Source organism: Salvelinus fontinalis, chromosome 22 (assembly GCF_029448725.1).
Source record: "Salvelinus fontinalis isolate EN_2023a chromosome 22, ASM2944872v1, whole genome shotgun sequence".
Classification (NCBI taxonomy): domain Eukaryota; kingdom Metazoa; phylum Chordata; class Actinopteri; order Salmoniformes; family Salmonidae; genus Salvelinus; species Salvelinus fontinalis.
This window is the reverse complement of record NC_074686.1, coordinates 3,642,402-3,656,484: the sequence shown is the minus strand read 5'-3', so window position 1 is coordinate 3,656,484 and position 14,083 is coordinate 3,642,402.

Sequence of the window (14,083 nt, the reverse complement as noted above, 5' to 3'; positions counted from 1 at the left end):
CCATAGCGTACGTGTAGGTATGTACGTCAGGACCAACTCGGAAAGATAGGTAGGAGCAAGCCCATGTAACGCTTTATAGGTTAACAGTAAAACCTTGAAATCAGCCCTTGCCTTAACAGGAAGCCAGTGTAGGGAAGCTAGCACTGGAGTAATATGATCAAATTTATTGGTTCTAGTCAGGATTCTAGCAGCCGTATTTAGCACTAACTGAAGTTTTTTTAGTGCTTTAACCAGGTAGCCGGAAAGTAGAGCATTGCAGTAGTCTAACCTAGAAGTAACAAAAGCATGGATTCATTTTTCTGCATAATTTTTGGACAGAAAGTTTCTGATTTTTGCAATGTTACGTAGATGGAAAAAAGCTGTCCTTGAAACAGTCTTGATATGTTCGTCAAAAGAGAGATCAGGGTCCAGAGTAACGCCGAGGTCCTTCACAATTTTATTTGAGACGACTTTACAACCATCAAATTTAATTGTCAGATTTAACAGAAGATCTCTTTGTTTCTTGGGACCTAGAACAAGCATCTCTGTTTTGTCCGAGTTTAAAAGTAGAACGTTTTCAGCCATCCACTTCCTTATGTCTGAAACACAGGCTTCTAGGGAGGGCAATTTTGGGGCTTCACCATGTTTCATTGAAATGTACAGCTGTGTGTCATCCGCATAGCAGTGAAAGTTACCATTATGTTTTCGAATGACATCCCCAAGAGGTAAAATATATAGTGAAAACAATAGTGGTCCTAAAACGGAACCTTGAGGAACACCGAAATGTACAGTTGATTTGTCAGAGGACAAACCATTCACAGAGACAAACTGATATCTTTCCGACAGATAAGATCTAAACCAGGCCAGAACTTGTCCGTGTAGACCAATTTGGGTTTCCAGTTTCTCCAAAAGAATGTGGTGATCGATGGTATCAAAGGCAGCACTAAGGTCTAGTAGCACGAGGACAGATGCAGAGCCTCGGTCTGACGCCATTTACCACCTTCACAAGTGCAGTTTCAGTGCTATGATGGGGTCTAAAACCAGACTGAAGCATTTCGTATACATTGTTTGTCTTCAGTTTTTCAACAGCTTTATCTAAACTTTTTGAAAGGAATGGAAGATTCGATATAGGCCGATAGTTTTTTATATTTTCTGGGTCAAGGTTTGGCTTTTTCAAGAGAGGCTTTATTACTGCCACTTTTAGTGAGTTTGGTACACATCCGGTGGATAGAGAGCCGTTTATTATGTTCAACATAGGAGGGCCAAGCACATGAAGCAGCTCTTTCAGTAGTTTAGTTGGAATAGGATCCAGTATGCAGCTTGAAGGTTTAGAGGCCATGATTATTTTCATCATTGTGTCAAGAGATATAATACTAAAACCGGACATTGTGGGACATCCGGACATTGTGGGAAAAAGATGCTACGTTAGCACAATGTATAACCACTGATTTTAGCTCTAAATATGCACATTTTCGAACAAAACATAAGTGTATGTATAACCTGATGTTATAGGACTGTCATCTGATGAAGCTTATCAAGGTTAGTCAAAAATGATATATCTTGCTGGTTTATTCGCTATCGCTAACGTGCCTATTGCTATCGCTAACGTGCCTTGATGAATGAATGCGGTAGTGTGGTAGGCTATTGTAGTAAGCTAATATAATGCTATATTGTGTTTTCACTGTAAAACACTTAAAAAATCGGAAATATTGGCTGGATTCACAAGATGTTTGTCTTTAATTTGCTGTAAGTATGAATGTATGTACTTGTAAGTCGCTCTGGATAAGAGCGTCTGATAAATGACTTAAATGTAAATGTAAATGTCTGTACACCATCGATTTTTCAGAAATGTTTTATGATGAGTATTTAGGTATTTGACGTTGGTGTCTGTAATTACTCTGGCTGCTTCGGTTCTATTTCTGACGGTAGCTGTGATTGTAGCTGCAATGTAAAACTGATGTATACCTCAAATATGCAAATTTTTCGAACAAAACATAGATTTATTGTATAACATGTATAACATGACTGTCATCTGATGAAGTTGTTTCTTGGTTAGTTTGGTTGGTTCTTGGTTAGTTAGGTTGGCTTTGTGCATGCTACCTGTGCTGTGAAAAATGTCTGTCCTTTTTTGTATTTGGTGGTGAGCTAACATAAATATATGTGGTGTTTTCGCTGTAAAACATTTAAAAAATCGGACATGTTGACTGGATTCACAAGATGTGTATCTTTCATTTGCTGTATTGGACTTGTTAATGTGTGAAAGTTAAATATTTCTAAAAAATATCTTTTGAATTTCGCGCTCTGCCTTTTCAGTGGAATGTGGGAGGAGTTCCGCTAGCGGAACGCCAGAGGCAGACAGGTTAATATCCAGAATTCTTTTGATTATTTATTTGAATTGCGCGCCCTCCAGTTTCACCGGAAGTTGTCCCGCTAGAGGAACGCCTAGCCCTAAAATGTTCTGACTTGCCTAGTTAAATTTTAAAAACTCTTCATACCAGTCATGTATACTGTCAAATATTGCTTGCTCAGGTTAAACCCCTGGAATTACCTTGTGTAATCTTTAATCTGTCTGAGACCTTCACCCATAAATACCTTGGTTTACAAAATGTGTTCATTGTTCTTCATTTTCTTATGTTGGGGAAATTATATGATTAAATATGAAACTATTTGTGAGAAGATAAAATGTAATGTTAGCCTTCTAAATGAGAGAATTGTTTTTCATATGTCAGTGGCCACGCCCACGTGAGCACAGATATTACAGCAAAAGGAGGGAATGTCCCTTTTTCCCTGAGTGCTTAAATGGCACTCGTGACAAAATTGACATTTAGTCAAGAAAACGCAGGGACGGGAGTCCCCACGTTGAAATGGCTACTACTCTATGGACCAGAGAGCATGGAGCTGTAGCTACATGTTGAAATGGTTGGCAATTTAAATACAGACCAGAGGATGCGGTCCATACGCATGAAAAGGATAATAAGAAATCTACAAGACTATACATACTTCAGCTGTATATGTAAATGTTAGGAATTTTGTTAATAAATAATTAAAACAAATTCTAGCTTTAGATAAAACTATAACTAATTGAACTCTGCACGCCTGGTGAAAAGAGATTTGTGTTGTGGGTTATGAAATAAGCAGAAAGGGTCGTTAAACTATGGTTGAACTGACCCAACTTAGCCCTGAGATGTTTAGATAAGGCTGTGGGTAACTTTTTAGGTCTTCCATTATCTTGAGTTGTCAGCTAAAGTGGTAATAAATTATAGTGAGCCTTCAGGAGGATAGATTATATTGTGTGTGCGCTGAGAAGTTTGAATGAACTTTTGAACCTATTTTATATAGGCCAGGACGAGGAGATTTATTCTGTAAACTATGACGTCATATCTTCTATATAAACTGTTGGTTATGATCAAATGGTAGCGTGCTCCGAGAATAAATTATATTATCTAATTTTAATAAGACTGTATCCTGTCTATTTTATGTTAATAAGTATCTTACAAATTCTTATAAATAGACAGATTGAATTTAATTAATGAGTACATTAGAGGAATAATTTAATTCTACTAACAGTAAAATAGTCTAGTAAACTCGACCAAAGACAAGAGGAGAACACTTCCCTATCGAACGACAGAATGGTACTCTGAAAATCCATTCTGGAGAACATTTCCCTATCGAACGACCATTGACGTATCCATTATAACAGACGAAAGACTTTGATAACAGACGAAAGACTTTGGTGGACAAACCAGAGACTTTCTGTCGATTGACTCTCCAGCAGACGGACCGGCGTTTTGAACAGAGAGACAACAAGACATACAGGCGTAAATATATAAATTGCAATTCCTTTCAAATGAGCGGCTGTTCATGTGCAAGGTATTAGTATTTCAATGAGCATAGTTATCAACTGTGTGTAGTGGGTCCATTCTGCCTTTCCCGCTCTTCATCTATCCCCACCCCTTTCCATTGTCTACCAAGCCGTTATATCGAGCTTAGTCCACTAGGGACTTTTCTTTGCATGGTGTTAGTAACCAACAACTATTATGTTTGTGTTTATGTAGTAATTCTGTGTGATTATTTAGTTTGTTTGTAAAAAAATATTTAAGCCAATTTGATTCATAATTTGTGCTAGGCTTCGTGCAGATAACCAAGAGTTTGCGAGATTCAGAATATGACTTATGAGGTAATAATACATTAAGTGACTGTAATCGATAAGATCTGAAAATATCTAAATATTTAAATTTGGGGAATAGTAACTCTTTAAACAATTTTCCCGTGGTGCCCCGACTTCCTTGTTAATGTTTACATGATTAGTTAATCACATAATAATTACACATAGAGAATTGATTTGATAATATAACAGTCTTCACTTTAATGATAGTCCAGACACGACAGGACAAAAAGGGAGACTTAACTTCTCTAGGGGGTGTGGGACGCTACCGTCCCACCTGGCCAACATCCAGTGAAATTGCAGAGCGCCAAATTCAAAAGTTAAATATTAACTTCTTGTTAATCCAACCACGGTGTCAGATTTCAAAAATACTTTACGGCGAAAGCAAACCATGCGATTATCTGAGAACAGCGCTCAGCAGACAAATCATTACAAACAGTTACAAAAAATAGTAACAAAAGTCAGAAATAGCGATAAAATGTATCACTTACCTTTGATGATCTTCATATGGTTGCCCTCCCACGACTCCATGTTACACAATAAATATTTGTTTTGTTCGATAAAGTCCCTCTTTATATTAAAAAAACTAATTTTTGTTGGTGCGTTTTGTTCAGTAATCCATTGGAACAAAGCGCGTTCACAACAAATCAATTTTATTTTTCAAATAAAGTTTATTTTATATAGACCTTTGTACATCAGCTAATGTCTCGAAGTGCTGTACAGAAACCCAGCCTAAAACCAAAAAAAACAGCAAGCAATGCAGGTGTAAAAGCTCGGTGGCTAGGAAAAACTTCTTAGAAAGGCCAAAACCTAGGAAGAAACCTAGAGAGGAACAATGCAATGAGGGGTGGCCAGTCCTCTTCTGGCTGTGCCGGTTGGAGATTATAACACAACATGGCCAAGATGTTCAAATGTTCATAAATGACCAGCATGGTCAAATAATAATCAGGAGTAAATGTCCATTGGCTTTTCATAGCCGATCATTAAGAGTATCTCTACCGCTCCTGCGGTCTCTAGAGAGTTGAAAACAGCAGGTCTGGGACAGGTAGCACGTCCGGTGGACAGGTCAGGGTTCCATAGCCGCAGGCAGAACAGTTGAAACTGGACCAGCAGCAAGGCCAGGTGGACAGGGGACAGCAAGGAGTCATCATGCCCGGTAGTCCTGACGCATGGTCCTAGGGCTCAGGTCCTCCGAGAGAGAGAAAGAAAGAGAGAAGGAGAGAATTAGAGAGCATACTTAAATTCACACAGGACACCGGATAAGACAGGAGAAGTACTCCAGATATAACCAACTGACCCCAGCGCCCCGACACAAACTACTGCAGCATAAATACTGGAGGCTGAGACAGGAGGGGTCAGGAGACACTGTGGCCCCATCCGATGATACCCCCGGACAGGGCCAAACAGGAAGGATATAACCCCACCCACTTTGCCAAAGCACAGCCCCCGCACCACTAGAGGGAAATCTTCAACCACCAACTTACAATCCTGAGACAAGGCCGAGTATAGCCCACAAAAATCTCCACCACAGCACAAACAAAGGGGGGGCGCCAACCCAGACAGGAAGATCACGTCAGTAACTCAACCCACTCAAGTGACGCACCCCTCTTAGGGACGGCATGAAAGAGCACCAGTAAGCCAGTGACTCAGCCCCTGTAATAGGGTTAGAGGCAGATAATCCCAGTGGAGAGAGGGGAACCGGCCAGGCAGAGACAGCAAGGGTGGTTCGTTGCTCCAGAGCCTTTCCGTTCACCTTCACACTCCTGGGCCAGACTACACTCAATCATATGACCTACTGAAGAGATAAGTCTTCAGTAAAGACTTAAAGGTTGAGACCGAGTCTGCGTCTCTCACATGGGTAGGCAGACCATTCCATAAAAATGGAGATCTATAGGAGAAAGCCCTGCCTCCAGCTGTTTGCTTAGAAATTCTAGGGACAATTAGGAGGCCTGCGTCTTGTGACCATAGCGTACGTGTAGGTATGTACGTCAGGACCAACTCGGAAAGATAGGTAGGAGCAAGCCCATGTAACGCTTTATAGGTTAACAGTAAAACCTTGAAATCAGCCCTTGCCTTAACAGGAAGCCAGTGTAGGGAAGCTAGCACTGGAGTAATATGATCAAATTTATTGGTTCTAGTCAGGATTCTAGCAGCCGTATTTAGCACTAACTGAAGTTTTTTTAGTGCTTTAACCAGGTAGCCGGAAAGTAGAGCATTGCAGTAGTCTAACCTAGAAGTAACAAAAGCATGGATTCATTTTTCTGCATAATTTTTGGACAGAAAGTTTCTGATTTTTGCAATGTTACGTAGATGGAAAAAAGCTGTCCTTGAAACAGTCTTGATATGTTCGTCAAAAGAGAGATCAGGGTCCAGAGTAACGCCGAGGTCCTTCACAATTTTATTTGAGACGACTTTACAACCATCAAATTTAATTGTCAGATTTAACAGAAGATCTCTTTGTTTCTTGGGACCTAGAACAAGCATCTCTGTTTTGTCCGAGTTTAAAAGTAGAACGTTTTCAGCCATCCACTTCCTTATGTCTGAAACACAGGCTTCTAGGGAGGGCAATTTTGGGGCTTCACCATGTTTCATTGAAATGTACAGCTGTGTGTCATCCGCATAGCAGTGAAAGTTACCATTATGTTTTCGAATGACATCCCCAAGAGGTAAAATATATAGTGAAAACAATAGTGGTCCTAAAACGGAACCTTGAGGAACACCGAAATGTACAGTTGATTTGTCAGAGGACAAACCATTCACAGAGACAAACTGATATCTTTCCGACAGATAAGATCTAAACCAGGCCAGAACTTGTCCGTGTAGACCAATTTGGGTTTCCAGTTTCTCCAAAAGAATGTGGTGATCGATGGTATCAAAGGCAGCACTAAGGTCTAGTAGCACGAGGACAGATGCAGAGCCTCGGTCTGACGCCATTTACCACCTTCACAAGTGCAGTTTCAGTGCTATGATGGGGTCTAAAACCAGACTGAAGCATTTCGTATACATTGTTTGTCTTCAGTTTTTCAACAGCTTTATCTAAACTTTTTGAGAGGAATGGAAGATTCGATATAGGCCGATAGTTTTTTATATTTTCTGGGTCAAGGTTTGGCTTTTTCAAGAGAGGCTTTATTACTGCCACTTTTAGTGAGTTTGGTACACATCCGGTGGATAGAGAGCCGTTTATTATGTTCAACATAGGAGGGCCAAGCACATGAAGCAGCTCTTTCAGTAGTTTAGTTGGAATAGGATCCAGTATGCAGCTTGAAGGTTTAGAGGCCATGATTATTTTCATCATTGTGTCAAGAGATATAATACTAAAACCGGACATTGTGGGACATCCGGACATTGTGGGAAAAAGATGCTACGTTAGCACAATGTATAACCACTGATTTTAGCTCTAAATATGCACATTTTCGAACAAAACATAAGTGTATGTATAACCTGATGTTATAGGACTGTCATCTGATGAAGCTTATCAAGGTTAGTCAAAAATGATATATCTTGCTGGTTTATTCGCTATCGCTAACGTGCCTATTGCTATCGCTAACGTGCCTTGATGAATGAATGCGGTAGTGTGGTAGGCTATTGTAGTAAGCTAATATAATGCTATATTGTGTTTTCACTGTAAAACACTTAAAAAATCGGAAATATTGGCTGGATTCACAAGATGTTTGTCTTTAATTTGCTGTAAGTATGAATGTATGTACTTGTAAGTCGCTCTGGATAAGAGCGTCTGATAAATGACTTAAATGTAAATGTAAATGTCTGTACACCATCGATTTTTCAGAAATGTTTTATGATGAGTATTTAGGTATTTGACGTTGGTGTCTGTAATTACTCTGGCTGCTTCGGTTCTATTTCTGACGGTAGCTGTGATTGTAGCTGCAATGTAAAACTGATGTATACCTCAAATATGCAAATTTTTCGAACAAAACATAGATTTATTGTATAACATGTATAACATGACTGTCATCTGATGAAGTTGTTTCTTGGTTAGTTTGGTTGGTTCTTGGTTAGTTAGGTTGGCTTTGTGCATGCTACCTGTGCTGTGAAAAATGTCTGTCCTTTTTTGTATTTGGTGGTGAGCTAACATAAATATATGTGGTGTTTTCGCTGTAAAACATTTAAAAAATCGGACATGTTGACTGGATTCACAAGATGTGTATCTTTCATTTGCTGTATTGGACTTGTTAATGTGTGAAAGTTAAATATTTCTAAAAAATATCTTTTGAATTTCGCGCTCTGCCTTTTCAGTGGAATGTGGGAGGAGTTCCGCTAGCGGAACGCCAGAGGCAGACAGGTTAATATCCAGAATTCTTTTGATTATTTATTTGAATTGCGCGCCCTCCAGTTTCACCGGAAGTTGTCCCGCTAGAGGAACGCCTAGCCCTAAAATGTTCTGACTTGCCTAGTTAAATTTTAAAAACTCTTCATACCAGTCATGTATACTGTCAAATATTGCTTGCTCAGGTTAAACCCCTGGAATTACCTTGTGTAATCTTTAATCTGTCTGAGACCTTCACCCATAAATACCTTGGTTTACAAAATGTGTTCATTGTTCTTCATTTTCTTATGTTGGGGAAATTATATGATTAAATATGAAACTATTTGTGAGAAGATAAAATGTAATGTTAGCCTTCTAAATGAGAGAATTGTTTTTCATATGTCAGTGGCCACGCCCACGTGAGCACAGATATTACAGCAAAAGGAGGGAATGTCCCTTTTTCCCTGAGTGCTTAAATGGCACTCGTGACAAAATTGACATTTAGTCAAGAAAACGCAGGGACGGGAGTCCCCACGTTGAAATGGCTACTACTCTATGGACCAGAGAGCATGGAGCTGTAGCTACATGTTGAAATGGTTGGCAATTTAAATACAGACCAGAGGATGCGGTCCATACGCATGAAAAGGATAATAAGAAATCTACAAGACTATACATACTTCAGCTGTATATGTAAATGTTAGGAATTTTGTTAATAAATAATTAAAACAAATTCTAGCTTTAGATAAAACTATAACTAATTGAACTCTGCACGCCTGGTGAAAAGAGATTTGTGTTGTGGGTTATGAAATAAGCAGAAAGGGTCGTTAAACTATGGTTGAACTGACCCAACTTAGCCCTGAGATGTTTAGATAAGGCTGTGGGTAACTTTTTAGGTCTTCCATTATCTTGAGTTGTCAGCTAAAGTGGTAATAAATTATAGTGAGCCTTCAGGAGGATAGATTATATTGTGTGTGCGCTGAGAAGTTTGAATGAACTTTTGAACCTATTTTATATAGGCCAGGACGAGGAGATTTATTCTGTAAACTATGACGTCATATCTTCTATATAAACTGTTGGTTATGATCAAATGGTAGCGTGCTCCGAGAATAAATTATATTATCTAATTTTAATAAGACTGTATCCTGTCTATTTTATGTTAATAAGTATCTTACAAATTCTTATAAATAGACAGATTGAATTTAATTAATGAGTACATTAGAGGAATAATTTAATTCTACTAACAGTAAAATAGTCTAGTAAACTCGACCAAAGACAAGAGGAGAACACTTCCCTATCGAACGACAGAATGGTACTCTGAAAATCCATTCTGGAGAACATTTCCCTATCGAACGACCATTGACGTATCCATTATAACAGACGAAAGACTTTGATAACAGACGAAAGACTTTGGTGGACAAACCAGAGACTTTCTGTCGATTGACTCTCCAGCAGACGGACCGGCGTTTTGAACAGAGAGACAACAAGACATACAGGCGTAAATATATAAATTGCAATTCCTTTCAAATGAGCGGCTGTTCATGTGCAAGGTATTAGTATTTCAATGAGCATAGTTATCAACTGTGTGTAGTGGGTCCATTCTGCCTTTCCCGCTCTTCATCTATCCCCACCCCTTTCCATTGTCTACCAAGCCGTTATATCGAGCTTAGTCCACTAGGGACTTTTCTTTGCATGGTGTTAGTAACCAACAACTATTATGTTTGTGTTTATGTAGTAATTCTGTGTGATTATTTAGTTTGTTTGTAAAAAAATATTTAAGCCAATTTGATTCATAATTTGTGCTAGGCTTCGTGCAGATAACCAAGAGTTTGCGAGATTCAGAATATGACTTATGAGGTAATAATACATTAAGTGACTGTAATCGATAAGATCTGAAAATATCTAAATATTTAAATTTGGGGAATAGTAACTCTTTAAACAATTTTCCCGTGGTGCCCCGACTTCCTTGTTAATGTTTACATGATTAGTTAATCACATAATAATTACACATAGAGAATTGATTTGATAATATAACAGTCTTCACTTTAATGATAGTCCAGACACGACAGGACAAAAAGGGAGACTTAACTTCTCTAGGGGGTGTGGGACGCTACCGTCCCACCTGGCCAACATCCAGTGAAATTGCAGAGCGCCAAATTCAAAAGTTAAATATTAACTTCTTGTTAATCCAACCACGGTGTCAGATTTCAAAAATACTTTACGGCGAAAGCAAACCATGCGATTATCTGAGAACAGCGCTCAGCAGACAAATCATTACAAACAGTTACAAAAAATAGTAACAAAAGTCAGAAATAGCGATAAAATGTATCACTTACCTTTGATGATCTTCATATGGTTGCCCTCCCACGACTCCATGTTACACAATAAATATTTGTTTTGTTCGATAAAGTCCCTCTTTATATTAAAAAAACTAATTTTTGTTGGTGCGTTTTGTTCAGTAATCCATTGGAACAAAGCGCGTTCACAACAAATCAATTTTATTTTTCAAATAAAGTTTATTTTATATAGACCTTTGTACATCAGCTAATGTCTCGAAGTGCTGTACAGAAACCCAGCCTAAAACCAAAAAAAACAGCAAGCAATGCAGGTGTAAAAGCTCGGTGGCTAGGAAAAACTTCTTAGAAAGGCCAAAACCTAGGAAGAAACCTAGAGAGGAACAATGCAATGAGGGGTGGCCAGTCCTCTTCTGGCTGTGCCGGTTGGAGATTATAACACAACATGGCCAAGATGTTCAAATGTTCATAAATGACCAGCATGGTCAAATAATAATCAGGAGTAAATGTCCATTGGCTTTTCATAGCCGATCATTAAGAGTATCTCTACCGCTCCTGCGGTCTCTAGAGAGTTGAAAACAGCAGGTCTGGGACAGGTAGCACGTCCGGTGGACAGGTCAGGGTTCCATAGCCGCAGGCAGAACAGTTGAAACTGGACCAGCAGCAAGGCCAGGTGGACAGGGGACAGCAAGGAGTCATCATGCCCGGTAGTCCTGACGCATGGTCCTAGGGCTCAGGTCCTCCGAGAGAGAGAAAGAAAGAGAGAAGGAGAGAATTAGAGAGCATACTTAAATTCACACAGGACACCGGATAAGACAGGAGAAGTACTCCAGATATAACCAACTGACCCCAGCGCCCCGACACAAACTACTGCAGCATAAATACTGGAGGCTGAGACAGGAGGGGTCAGGAGACACTGTGGCCCCATCCGATGATACCCCCGGACAGGGCCAAACAGGAAGGATATAACCCCACCCACTTTGCCAAAGCACAGCCCCCGCACCACTAGAGGGAAATCTTCAACCACCAACTTACAATCCTGAGACAAGGCCGAGTATAGCCCACAAAAATCTCCACCACAGCACAAACAAAGGGGGGGCGCCAACCCAGACAGGAAGATCACGTCAGTAACTCAACCCACTCAAGTGACGCACCCCTCTTAGGGACGGCATGAAAGAGCACCAGTAAGCCAGTGACTCAGCCCCTGTAATAGGGTTAGAGGCAGATAATCCCAGTGGAGAGAGGGGAACCGGCCAGGCAGAGACAGCAAGGGTGGTTCGTTGCTCCAGAGCCTTTCCGTTCACCTTCACACTCCTGGGCCAGACTACACTCAATCATATGACCTACTGAAGAGATAAGTCTTCAGTAAAGACTTAAAGGTTGAGACCGAGTCTGCGTCTCTCACATGGGTAGGCAGACCATTCCATAAAAATGGAGATCTATAGGAGAAAGCCCTGCCTCCAGCTGTTTGCTTAGAAATTCTAGGGACAATTAGGAGGCCTGCGTCTTGTGACCATAGCGTACGTGTAGGTATGTACGTCAGGACCAACTCGGAAAGATAGGTAGGAGCAAGCCCATGTAACGCTTTATAGGTTAACAGTAAAACCTTGAAATCAGCCCTTGCCTTAACAGGAAGCCAGTGTAGGGAAGCTAGCACTGGAGTAATATGATCAAATTTATTGGTTCTAGTCAGGATTCTAGCAGCCGTATTTAGCACTAACTGAAGTTTTTTTAGTGCTTTAACCAGGTAGCCGGAAAGTAGAGCATTGCAGTAGTCTAACCTAGAAGTAACAAAAGCATGGATTCATTTTTCTGCATAATTTTTGGACAGAAAGTTTCTGATTTTTGCAATGTTACGTAGATGGAAAAAAGCTGTCCTTGAAACAGTCTTGATATGTTCGTCAAAAGAGAGATCAGGGTCCAGAGTAACGCCGAGGTCCTTCACAATTTTATTTGAGACGACTTTACAACCATCAAATTTAATTGTCAGATTTAACAGAAGATCTCTTTGTTTCTTGGGACCTAGAACAAGCATCTCTGTTTTGTCCGAGTTTAAAAGTAGAACGTTTTCAGCCATCCACTTCCTTATGTCTGAAACACAGGCTTCTAGGGAGGGCAATTTTGGGGCTTCACCATGTTTCATTGAAATGTACAGCTGTGTGTCATCCGCATAGCAGTGAAAGTTACCATTATGTTTTCGAATGACATCCCCAAGAGGTAAAATATATAGTGAAAACAATAGTGGTCCTAAAACGGAACCTTGAGGAACACCGAAATGTACAGTTGATTTGTCAGAGGACAAACCATTCACAGAGACAAACTGATATCTTTCCGACAGATAAGATCTAAACCAGGCCAGAACTTGTCCGTGTAGACCAATTTGGGTTTCCAGTTTCTCCAAAAGAATGTGGTGATCGATGGTATCAAAGGCAGCACTAAGGTCTAGTAGCACGAGGACAGATGCAGAGCCTCGGTCTGACGCCATTTACCACCTTCACAAGTGCAGTTTCAGTGCTATGATGGGGTCTAAAACCAGACTGAAGCATTTCGTATACATTGTTTGTCTTCAGTTTTTCAACAGCTTTATCTAAACTTTTTGAGAGGAATGGAAGATTCGATATAGGCCGATAGTTTTTTATATTTTCTGGGTCAAGGTTTGGCTTTTTCAAGAGAGGCTTTATTACTGCCACTTTTAGTGAGTTTGGTACACATCCGGTGGATAGAGAGCCGTTTATTATGTTCAACATAGGAGGGCCAAGCACATGAAGCAGCTCTTTCAGTAGTTTAGTTGGAATAGGATCCAGTATGCAGCTTGAAGGTTTAGAGGCCATGATTATTTTCATCATTGTGTCAAGAGATATAATACTAAAACACTTTAGTGTCTCTCTTGATCCTAGGTCCTGGCAAAGTTGTGCAGACTCAGGACAGCTAAACTTTGGAGGAATACGCAGATTTAAAGAGGAGTGCATGATTTGCTTTCTAATGATCATGATCTTTTCCTCAGCTTTGCAACAGTATCAAAAATACATTTTGGATTGTTCTTATTTTATAGGCTTTCAATGGAAAAACAGGCATTTCAAAATAATAGCACTTCCTGGATGGATTTTCATCAGGTTTTCGTCTGCCATATCAGTTCTGTTATACTCACAGACATTATTCTAACAGTTTTGGAATCTTTAGAGTGTTTTCTATCCAAATCTACCAATTATATGCATATCCTAGCTTCTGGACCTGAGTAACAGGCAGTTTACTTTGGGCACGCTTTTCATCCAAAATTCTGAAAGCTGCCCCCTACCCTAGTGAGGTTAATAAAATTGGTGCCAAAATATCTACAAAGGCTTTATAGAACTAATTTGCTAAACCTTCCAAACCCTGACTTTTATT